The 12274-nt window shown below is 35.9% G+C and overlaps 1 protein-coding gene across 5 annotated transcripts in view; it reads left to right on the forward strand.

Annotated features, from left to right (window-relative positions):
- The first annotated feature begins 118 nt into the window (after positions 1-118).
- LOC128859582 (tyrosine-protein kinase Src64B) overlaps positions 119-12274 on the forward strand; it is a 187049-nt gene continuing 174893 nt past the window's right edge. The window contains exons 1-2 of one of the 5 annotated variants that reach the window (XM_054096515.1): positions 119-289; positions 5040-5250. The gene's annotated coding sequence lies outside the window, so the exon portion shown is untranslated. Of the gene's footprint in view, positions 290-325; positions 344-5039; positions 5251-12274 lie in introns of those variants that run through there. The other 4 variants (XM_054096512.1, XM_054096513.1, XM_054096516.1 and 1 more) reach the window with 4 other exon arrangements.

Genomic DNA, 12274 nt, shown 5'->3' on the forward strand with positions numbered 1-12274 from the left:
TAGAAACTTTAATTTTTAAAAACTTTTTAATTTTTTAACATCTAATTATGTGGCAGCATCATTTATGGTCAGTGTCATGGAGCAGCAAAAATGTAAAGACCAAACTGGCAACGCTGTTTTGTTCAGTCTCCGTGTGTGGTTTGTGTGGTGCGTGAAAAATTTTCCCGTTTTGTGTTGGTGGGTAGCGGAAACTTAAAAGAGTCATTCATTCTATTTGTAAATTAAAAGAAAAAGTAAATAAAACAAGTAACTGTGGTAATTTTTTAAGCCTAAAGTGGATAAATTTTGCGTAAGTTTAAATGCGACAGAAAATTTAATGAAAATCGGTGTGTGAAACAAGAATGTAAGAAAAAATGTTTGCAGCAATGCAGTGTGAAAGCGACGAAAACGCAGAATAAAGTGAAATAACCGTAAAGATAAATAATAAAAGAGTTGAGAAAAAAGTGTTTTTGTGGTCTCGCCCCTTTTTTAATGCAGTCAATTGCATAAAATTGTGCTGCCAAAAAATATAAAAAGTGTTAACAATAACTATTGTCCCTAGCTGAAATAAATATGCGCTAAGATATCTTCAGTGGCATACTCGTCCAAAACACTTACCAAGAGGCAGTTAACAGAACACAAAAGAGCCACCGCCTGTTCATTTGTGCTTTTGCAGACAACATCCACCGTTCCTGCGGCCATAACTTTGTTTCTACGTTGTTCATGCGTGTGTGTGCGTGTGTGCCTATGTCCTTTGGATCGTTTCTTTACATTACTTCTCACTTTTAATGCATTTCGCGCTACCGGTATAGATATGTATTTATTACATTGTTCATATGTATGTGCATACATATGTATGTTTTGCGAATTAACTGCATGAGAGAACGCATTTGTTGTTAATGTTTTTTTTTTGTTATGACCATAGGGAGCGCTTCCAAACTATTCACATCACCTCGTCTGATCCCATTCCTCTATGGTGGTTTGTCTACTGGCACATCCACAAATATATATTTTCTTTATGATTTCAGAAATTTAATTTTGAACACCGCCAACCGAATCGTCATATGTATATAGAAAGCATTGGATGTGTTTGGATGCGTCAGGGACTACGATTATCTTAATCGCAATTTTACGATAACAGTATTATTTGAAGGAGCTAATTGTTTTTGGTGTTTTGTTTTTTACTGATCAAAAGTTATTAACTAGAAAACACTTAATAGTCTTGCGAGAATTTGAGGCTTTACTGAATGAGTAACTAGTGATACAAATCTCAACTTTACGGAATCGGAAATTTTCTTAATCACTTTTGAACGGTTTAAGAGTATTACACTCCGCCAGTTAAAAAATCCATTGGCTAAATTTTGCATTGTGGCCACAACCCCCATAGGAAATATCATAGACTCGCCATTCTAACTATGAAAGTCCAACTTCTTGGGGTGCATATAAAACCTTGGAGAAACCCCAGAAAAAGGATTACTAATTGCTAATTGTAAGGAAATATCGTTGAAGAGAACAGAGTAAAGCAATAGTTAACCTAGCAAGCATTTAACTATGTTTTTATAAATCATGTTAATAGATAAAAAAAGTTTGTTTTCTTGGCTGGAGTTTAGAACAGTGCCGATCTTGGAATTTCTGGCAAACTATAATGTTTTTTTTAATGAAACTTGGTGGAGATGTTAGTGAGGTGTTAAGGAACACTCTTTATAACTTTAAATTAATCGGGAAATAATAATTTGGCTGGAGTTTAGAACAGTGCCGATTTTGGAATTTCTGGCAAACTATAATGTTTTTTTTAATGAAACTTGGTGGAGATGTTAGTGAGGTGTTAAGGAACACTCTTTATAACTTTAAATTAATCGGGAAATAATAATTTTTTAATTATTTACATTCAAAATGCCCTTGGGAACATCAGTATAATTTGCCACATTACACTCTATATTTTTTAACATTTCACTATAAATCACCAAATATACACTCACACGCGTGTTTGTACCGATTTTTATGCTAATATTCTAATTATATCTATTAAAATTAAATGCAAATTCATTTGCCTATGCAATCACATTCCAATTTTAAGCGCGAACAAGAAGAAGATTGGAATTACAACAGTATGGTGTTGCCGGATGCCTGCAAATGAAAACAAAAATTAAGTACTTGAGTTTAGTGTTAATGATGGGAATGGGGGTTATTGTGCCTGCTTACTACATACACGCATATGATGTTTTAATTTTGGGTTCAATGGTTTTAACACGGAAAGGAGTTTTACGCAAAAATACTGTGCATTGCGTAGCCGGAGTTGGACTGATGAGGGTTATTTTTTTGATGTGCGGCCGAAGGCCGCCCACCCGAAAAGGAGTTCTACGCAAAAATACTGTGGATTGCGTAGCCGGAGTTGGACTGATGAGGGTTATTTTTTTGAAGCGCGGCCGAAGGCCGCCCACGCGAAAAGGAGTTCTACGCAAAAATACTGTGGATTGCGTAGCCGGAGTTGGACTGATGAGGGTTATTTTTTTGAAGCGCGGCCGAAGGCCGCCCACGCGAAAAGGAGTTCTACGCAAAAATACTGTGGATTGCGTAGCCGGAGTTGGACTGATGAGGGTTATTTTTTTAAAGCGCGGCCGAAGGCCGCCCACGCGAAAAGGAGTTCTACGCAAAAATACTGTGGATTGCATAGCCGGAGTTGGACTGATGAGGGTTATTTTTTTGAAGCGCGGCCGAAGGCCGCCCACGCGAAAAGGAGTTCTACGCAAAAATACTGTGGATTGCGTAGCCGGAGTTGGACTGATGAGGGTTATTTTTTTGAAGCGCGGCCGAAGGCCGCCCACGCGAAAAGGAGTTCTACGCAAAAATACTGTGGATTGCGTAGCCGGAGTTGGACTGATGAGGGTTATTTTTTTGAAGCGCGGCCGAAGGCCGCCCACGCGAAAAGGAGTTCTACGCAAAAATACTGTGGATTGCGTAGCCGGAGTTGGACTGATGAGGGTTATTTTTATGAAGCGCGGCCGAAGACCGCCTACGCGATAAAGAGTTCCACGCAAAAATACTGTGTTAATTAATTTAATTTAATTTTAATTACTTTATTATTTTTTGTGATACGCTTAATATCATTGTTTTTAAGTTTAAATGAGTTGTATGTTTTTATTTTCAAATTCATTTCTCAACTTTAAATTACAGCAAAAGATACTGCAGTTTTACAATGAACCTTCCACTGAACATCCCTGCGTGCGAACTTCGTTTTCATTTCAGGTGTATGGCAACACCAACTTTTCGCTAAATTATAGAACTTTAACATTAAATTACTTAAAAACTATAAGCCTCCGGCAGGTTCTGTTTTCAGTTTTAAGATGGGGATACACCCCTCTATCACCCCCTTTTTACCGTTTTTTCCAAAGCGATCGGCACTATACTAAATTCTAGCCGTTTTCTTAACTAGACGATGCATTTATTGGTAATTGGTGTATTGTTTTTGATTAATATTAAAAAATTTTTTAAAATTTCTCTCTGATTGATAATTTTGCCTAAAAATTGGTGAGGGGCTCAGCTGACATTAATATTTCATAAGCCTTTACCGTCTGTTACCTGCATTAATGATTGAAAATGTACCACTATTACCCCTGTATTTAAAAGAGGAAATCGGAGTGGCATGGCAAATTACATCGTCTGTCTCCAAACTCTTTGAATGAATTAGTAATGATAAGCTATATTTTATTAAATATAAAAGATCTAATTTTTCCTCATCAGAACCGGTTTATGGCGGCTACATCTTCAAATTCTTAGGAAACACTAATTTACGTATTTTCAACATGGCGTCCAAATTCACGTAATTTACACAGATTTTTCTAAAGCTTATGGCGTATTTGGACTACTACCATTTATGGTTTCCTCTAGTGTTTCGCAGAGAAGCATCTTAGAACCATTATTTTTTATTCTCTTCATAAATGATATTTCTGCGTATTTCTCTTCAACGAGATTTCCTTATAGGGTCATGATGCAAAGTTTTGCTCAGTAAGCAGCTTTCTCGATCCTTAAATTCGCTAAATCAGGATTTCTCAGAGCATTCTTCCGAGGCAATGCGTGCAAAAGGTTGACTTTTTGACAATCTGATCACGATGCATTTCAAGCATCCGTTGCGGAAGTACTTACTAGGCAAGGTCGCCATAAAATTCATAACTTATCAAGAACAGTACTTTTAGCAACACGTTTTGCAAGTCGTAGTAATAAATAAATGGAGAATTAAAAAGTTTTCAGCTTTTGCAATACACTGGCATTTAATAAATAAATAGGGAGAATAGTTGGATAGTCTCCACGAGGACGCGATCAGATACATTACAGGCTTCAATATAAGAAAGCTGATATTGACGGAACATCTTTCCAATGAGCCTACCTTCACATGGGTAGATAAAATGCCCAGAGCATGTGAATGCTAGCACCAATGTTTAGAAGTTTAAAAAATATTAAAAAACATCTAAATATAATAATTACTTAATTTCAATAACCAAAGGGTTTGTCAAGTAGGTTGTAATATAAAAATAAAGCTGCTTAGGCAGTTTCACAGATAAATTTAAAAAATAAATTCACAAAGTATAATTATTGGCTGAAGTTACATCATTTTTTGCTTCAATATCACACTTGGAAATTCCTGCTAATAACTCCTATTCTTACAATATAATTATTTATACACATAAAGATAGAATATTCAGATATTCTATCATGTAAAGACGGCAGAAGGTTCAAAATTACTTTTTCTGATTAAAATCCACTTAAAAGAATACAAAGAATAAATATTTAGTACAACTAATCACTTACAACAATTTTACTAATCTTTAAACCAAAAATACCTCTTCAAAATTACGATCGCGGTAATTGTAATCTCGATACAGTCGGTGGACGATTATAATAATTGAAAAGAAAAGAAACCCCATTTTATTAAAAAAAAGAAACCCCAATTTTCGTATCTTTATAAGAGTAATCATTTGATAATCGTAATCCCAGTTGTGGTCGAAACACATCCAGTGCCATAATTTTTGTGCCGAAATTTTAATACATTGTTTTTAATAAAGTTGCTTATTTGTTATTGTTTAAGCCTAGATATTTAAGCATCAGTCTTAATTAAAGTCTGATGTGTTCCATTCTTGGATTTGTATCTTTTGATACAGAACATTCAAAATGTACTATTTATGTTTGAACATATGCCACTGACGTCGAAAAAGAAATCCCCATTGCGTTAACTGGTTTGTGTGTGCAGCGACAACTTACTGCTTTTGATTGTGGGTAAGTACAAGTTGAAAAATTTCTACTGTTTCACAAGTTTTTATTTATTGTATTTTACATTTCGTAATTATTCAGTTCATAGTGAGAAGACTAAAGTTGGTAAAATAAGTCGATAAGGTACCAATCGATGCTCATTTGCGACAGTGTTTATAATTCGTTGGAGCAAAGTTGTTAACGAAAAAAACTTTTAAAATTTCGCAGTTTTCTATAACTAACTGGCTAAGTGCAGTACTGCAACGCCAAACGTCGAAGTAAGTTGATCAATGCATTCCTTATCGATAAACCTTTCGGCGTCGATCGTAATAAGTCATTGTACGAAGATTTTCACGAGTTAATTCCATCTTTTGGCGACGTGAATTTTTTTATTCATTGGAGAAAGAACAAATAAAATTCGTAAGTGAAAACTCAATGTCATAGGCTAAAAATACTAAACTTTTCTATAAAAGTATCGAATTATAGCTCATCATACGCAGTGTTGCAAAGGCGCAAAATATAAAAGGCAAACATCGTACGAAAGGTTCGACACTGTTGGAAGTGTGTGCCTCTTAGATTTTCAAAAACGGGCAAATATTTGCCCTTAATAGGTTTGACTTGACTATTAAAAGGGTAACTACTAGAATTTTTTGTTCTACAATTGATCAAATTTAACTTTAGGGGATATTCCCCACTATGAAAAATAATTGGGCGATATAAATTAACTAACAATAATCCATTAAATAAAAATAAAAAGGGAACAAATTATGATTACGCCAAATGCATTACGCGGGCTTACTGCCAAAAAGTTCCTGGAATATATTCAGAAAATTCAAAATACAACGTTATTCCTTAAGTGGCATTATCGCCTTCAAAGTATTTCTCATCAACTGCAAAGCTCTTATGTATGTATGTATGTTAGCGTTTGCCCCAGCTCTCGAACTCTATTTTCAGTATAGCCATCAGAGTCCTCCGTCAAAGTGGTTCCCCGTAATGGTTTTTTGTCACGATCAAACAAAAAAAAAAATCACAGGGCGAATTTAATGACTGTTGGATGGTATTCATTTTGTTCTTGGTTAAAATTCACGGATAATAATGACACTGTGCGACTGTGGGTAATAATGGTGCAAAAACACGAGTTGCTTTTCTACAACTCGTTATTTTTTTTTGTCGCATTGCTTCAGGCAAACCTCTAACAATGCCCAAATAATAGTCCTTATTAACTGTCTGACCTTCTAGCAAAAATTCGTGGTGTACAATACCGTTGTAATCTATAAAAACCGTCAGTATCGCTTTCTTTTTCACTGAAAACGCCGTTGTTTCTTTGGTATTGGTTTATTCGAACTTTTTAAGAACTTTTCTACGTGTAGTCCCACTACGAGGTGGCATGCCCTATTTGTTAGAGTTACTACCACTGGTTCTACCTGCAGCAAATGCATCATTAGGAATGCGTCTTATCGTATAGTTCATGAAAGTGTTAATTCATATTTCCACCTAATTCACGATTACACAATGTTTCTCATTTCTGCCGATACCATGTACCATTTTATTTTATCATTAATGTTATTATAATCATTTAGTAGTAATTACCGAAAAATTGCAGCTGTTAGAAGAAATCTTTGTTCTTGTTGTTGTGACATCAAAATCTCTTCCTCATATATTTTTGGGGAGTTCTGCTGTGTCGTTCCGGTTACGTAGAACCGACTACAGTTCTTACCGCCAGCGCGCTTATAGAATTGCCGTTTGCTGGAGCAGCTGCATTTTCTTGCAATATACAGGTTGGTTCATACAGCAGTTGTTTGTAATCATATTTTATTTTGACAGCTCTAATCTCCGCGAAACGATAGTAATAAAAACAAAGAAAACGAAAGAAATAAAAATAATTTTTGTGGCGAAGCACATTTCCTTCACTATGTTAACAAGTAAAGCTGCCGTATCTGGGTATCGGGCAAACCCCGCACGTGATTGTCGGTACTAATGTATCTCAAAGAGTAACAGTTTAGTGTGCTTCATTGGTTCATTTTCCTTAGCGGTCAACGGTGCGCGCCGCAGAGGCATAAAAACGATTTTTAGTGGTCGCAAACCGAAATCATGAACTTAGACGATCTTTATTTCCAGCTATGGCCCTTGCCACAATCGAAATCTGATTTGATACCGTTACACTTTTTGTGGGGTGCCGTGAAGGACCGATGTTGTTGTCTTTCAAATAACCCATAACATATTGAAAAACAAAAATACTTTTGGTTAGTTAAAATAAAAATAAAATTTTTTTTAAATAAATGTTTGTTAATGTTTTTGAATTTATAAAATAAAGCACTGCATGAGCCACCCTGCACATGCGTTTGCATTCTTATGTGTGCATACATATATGAATGTGTAACTCACGCATAAAAAATTTCCTTTCAATTGCATATGAAGGCAAAGCACTTGCACGCACCACTTGTATCAAATAATAATAATAATAGTGTCATAATGTCATTTTATATTTTACTTTTTATTTACTGCCACTGCTACTGCAAAGACTGCTGTAATTGGGCATTGTTATTACAGTTGTAGACGAGTGTGCTTTTGCTGGCTGTAAATTAGTTCAATCAAGAGCCGCCAAAACACGAGATGCAGAAGAAAATGGCGAATAAAGGAATTTACTGCAGCTTGTAGGGCATTTGTTGTTGATGATGTTTTCGGTTTTACTTTATTTTGTTTTTGTATACACAATACGTTTCTTCAATTTTTCATCTCTTTTCTGTGCAGTGGTGCGTGTTGTTGTATTACTGTTGTTACTATTCGTATCAATAAATAAGTCAATGCACTGTTTATATGAATTGAGAGTAAATAGTTGCCTTATTTTGTGTATGCATACGTACGTGTATGTACTTTATTTGAATTCTTCATCACTATTGGATTTGCTTGCATACATACATACATACACTTTTTTTTAATAATATACCTAGTTCTCATATATTTTTTTGCTTTTTTTTGTAACTGATAAAACGCATTTCAAGCTGGTTTTTCATTCTTCATTTGCTCATAAAGGCAAATTGCATATTTAAGGATGATCTCTTTCTTAACACTTGTTTTTGGTTTGGTGTGTAATTTTTATGTCTCTCAAATAAAAACCTAATACAATAATTTATTTTCAAAATAGAGGCCTCTTTGAATAATATATCAGCGAAATGTGGCCGTTTTAAGTACATATATAAAACATAATGCATACATTTTTGTTTTTTATTTTATAAGACATTTTTCCATCTCCTGTGTTCTTAAATTGTTTAGCTTATTCTGACCCCATAATTCTTCGATTTCAGATTTTTCTACTACGGACGCGCTGTGTATGATACGTTCTTTATTTTTTCTCAATCTATCTGAAAATGCTCTGGGAGAAAAGAATTAGCACTTTTCATACACATACCGTGTATACTCCGTGGGCGCCACTACATATATGTGTATATACTTTCATACATATGTATACCACCTATGAGTCGTCTTCGGTATATTTTCCAGGTTCTTGGTATGCAATGGTATCTAACACCATAATGTTTGGGCATATCCTCACAACCACGCGTTGGACTCCAACATTGGCATTATCAAATGCTATATAAACATTAAATACTAAAAATAGTCATATTTACTTTGTGTTTTTTTTAACTTCAAATACAGAAACCGTTTACAATCGTTGTTTTTTTTGTTTGTTCGATTGGTCTATTTGTAATGCGACCTCTGTTTATGATTTGCTGTTGGTTGTCGAGCAGCTCACGATTGTTTGTGGTTTGCCCCATGAAATATGATGATGGGTAAATATTAAATACATAGATATCCATTTGCTTTTGAAGTTACTTTGCCACAGTCGTGCTCGTACAACCATATACTTTTTAGTGCATGTCTTATCACACTACCAATATGGTACGAATATACATGCATGTAAATATGTACCGTATGCATTTAGCTGTATCCATTTATATTATTTCCATTTTTTGTATTCCCCCGTGGTCTCATGCATTAGACTTTATTTTCCTTGGTAGTTCAGTATTTGTCGTTACTGTGCATGTGTGAGTGCATTTTCTGTCTGTTAGTGGTGGCCTGCTCCTGTTTGGTCTATGTGTCTACAATAAAAATTCATCTTCTTGCACATTTATATTCATGCGTACAATTGTAATTTGTACACAAATGATACCCTGGTTATTTCGTTGCTGTATATCCCCTGCAGGAAATGAAGGTAACTTTAAATTAATTTAAAACTGATTTATTTTCACTGGTGGTTAGTTCTGCATGATTTCATAACTGACTGATAAGTAACTAGTTGTAGTTAAAAAATAGTCAGCGGTGGATACCTCTACATCATATGATATCTACCTAATAGCTAACAATTTTTTGTTTCGCTAATAATTGGTCGAATCTAAACTAGTTTTATGATAAACTAGTTATTACTTAATCTGGACGTAATTATTTACATTTATTATAAAGAAAAATACATTCTTATTTCATCTAGACCAATTTCTAAGGTATAAAAAATAAGTCCTATAAATTATACATACAAAGTGAAGTCCAAAATAAATAAGACTGGCATCATCTTTTTAATGAGTTGGTGCGTTGGAAGTTTCATGCCTTGCTGAATTCCAGTAAAAGCTTGGTGACATTCGGTTAAGTGTAAGCGAAGTTATTGCGTCTAAAGTGTCAGTATGTTCGAGTCATCGGTACAAAAATGAGTTTCGAACAAAGTGCTAAATCAAATTTTGAATTGATGGAAATAGTTTATGGCGATGATTGTCTATCTTGTGCCAGAGTTCATGAGTGGTTCACACGTTTCAGAGATGATTGTGAGGACATGAATGACAAAGAGCATACGGGCCGCCCAAAATCAGTGATCCCCGAAAACTCCATCGATATTGTTCGCAACTTTATCAAAAAAGAACCGAAATCATCGTTGAAATTCATGGAATCGGTGTTGAATATCCCAAAACATCGATTTATCGCATTTTAACTGATCATTTAAGCTTATGAAAGGCCTGTGCACGTTTCATCCCGCACAAGTTAACTGAGGATTGAAAATTGCTCAGAATTCAACATTCGAAAGAGGATAGAAAAGGCGAGAACTTCCTATACAACATTCTAACTGGTTAAGAAATGTGGTGTTTGCAACATGAACCTGAAACTTAGCGTCAAAGTGCCGAATGGAAGACCCCTAAAACTCACGTTTAAAGAAGTCAAAAATCAAGTCGATTTTCGACGAGTTTTTACTATTCCAAGGGAATTATCCACACGGAGTTAGGAGTTATAGGATGTTGGCGTTTTAAAGCGTTTGTCGCATCCCATTCGTAGAATTCGCCCTAACTACCGCGAAGGGGGAAGCTGTTGCTTATTGCATGATAATGCACCCTCTCATCGATCCACTCTTGTGTCTGATTTTTTTTACTAGAAGTCGCATTTTAACCATCAATCACTCACCATATTCGCCTGATATGGATCCCTCTGACTTCTACCTATTCGGAAAATTATATTTGGCCATAAAAGGAAAACATTTTGCGTCCGTAAAGGCCAACGGCTTGTACTGACATCCTGAAGAATATTCCGCTCAATGACCTGAAACACTTTTTCGAAAAGCTTTAATATCGCGCAAAACAGTGTACCGAGGCCAGAGAGGACTATTTCGATCAAAAATAGACTCCAAGTTATCAGAACAAAGCTCCTGTCGTTTCTATTTTAGTTCAGTCTTGTTTATTTTGGACTTCACCTTGCTGATATGAAGTTATAATATTTTTTGTTAATGAAGTTAGCTTTATTTAATCCTGTAAATATTGTAAAAAAATTTTAATTTTCATTCGAAATAGCCACCATTTGTTTTTACACAAGCCTTCAAACGATTAGGCCATTCTGCTGTTGCAGCAAGAAGGGTTTCCATGGATATTGGCGTCGCTGCTCGAATCGAAGATTGTTTGAGACTCTTCGTGTGGTTTTCGACAGACCAATTCTGACCACAAACTTTAGTCCAATGGATTCAGATCTCGACTTCCAGGCGGCCAATCTTCTGCGACTAAGAACCCAGAAATACTGTTTTTTAGCCATTGCTGGGTGGTTTTTGCCTTATGGGCTGGAGCGGAATCGTGATGGAAGATCCAACACTCTTCATCGAATGGAGTACTGTTCAACTGCTTCTGAACGCCTTCTAAGACAGCCTCCTGGTGCACTTTTTTGAAGAGATCTTCTTCAGCTCCTTCAGCGAATTCTCCTTAATGGCATCTATCGACTCACAGTTTAAAAAGTTTAAATTTAAGTTTTGAGAAAAGGAAAAAGTAACAGGAGGCTAAATTCGCTGAATATGGTGGTTGTTCGATGATATTTGTCGAGTTTTTGGTGAAAAAAGTGTTCATAATATGTGCCTTGTGAGACGGTGCGTTATCATGGTGCAAGATCTATGAGTTTTCTTTTTTTTAACAAATTGGAATGTTCCTACGCACATTCTCTCTCAAATGTCGTATAACTTTATTTACCGTAGAACCATTTGGAACGAGTTCCGAGTGCACAACACCAAGCTAATCAAATAAAACCGACTTTGACGTGGTTTTTTGGGTTTCGGCTCATGTGGATAACGCCATTCAGCCGCCTGTTGACTTGTTTGCATGTCAAACTCATATACCCACGTCTCATCACCTGTTATGATGCGCTAAATAAACGTTGAGTCCGAATTCACTTGGCACTTGCTCAAGCATGTCTTCAGCCACCTTCTTCCGATGAGTTTTTTGAAAGAAATTCACGCTCTTGGAACGAGCCGAGCAGCCACGAGTCTCATGCCCAATTGATGATGTAAATTGTTGCGAATTGATTCGTGAGACACGCTAAGGTCACGAGCTACCTCCCTCAAATTTAAAAGATGGTTTTTCAGCACCATTTCCTTGACTTTGTTGGCGTTTTCATCCGTTGATGATGTTGATGGGCGACCAGATCGGCGCAAATCTTCCACTACTTCTGGGCCCTCTGCAAAAGCCTTATACCACTCGTAGACCCGTGTTTTTGATAAAGCACACTCGCCATAGGCTTTCTGCAATATTTTCAACGA

The sequence above is a fragment of the Anastrepha ludens genome, chromosome 4 (genome assembly GCF_028408465.1).
Source record: "Anastrepha ludens isolate Willacy chromosome 4, idAnaLude1.1, whole genome shotgun sequence".
NCBI lineage: Eukaryota > Metazoa > Arthropoda > Insecta > Diptera > Tephritidae > Anastrepha > Anastrepha ludens.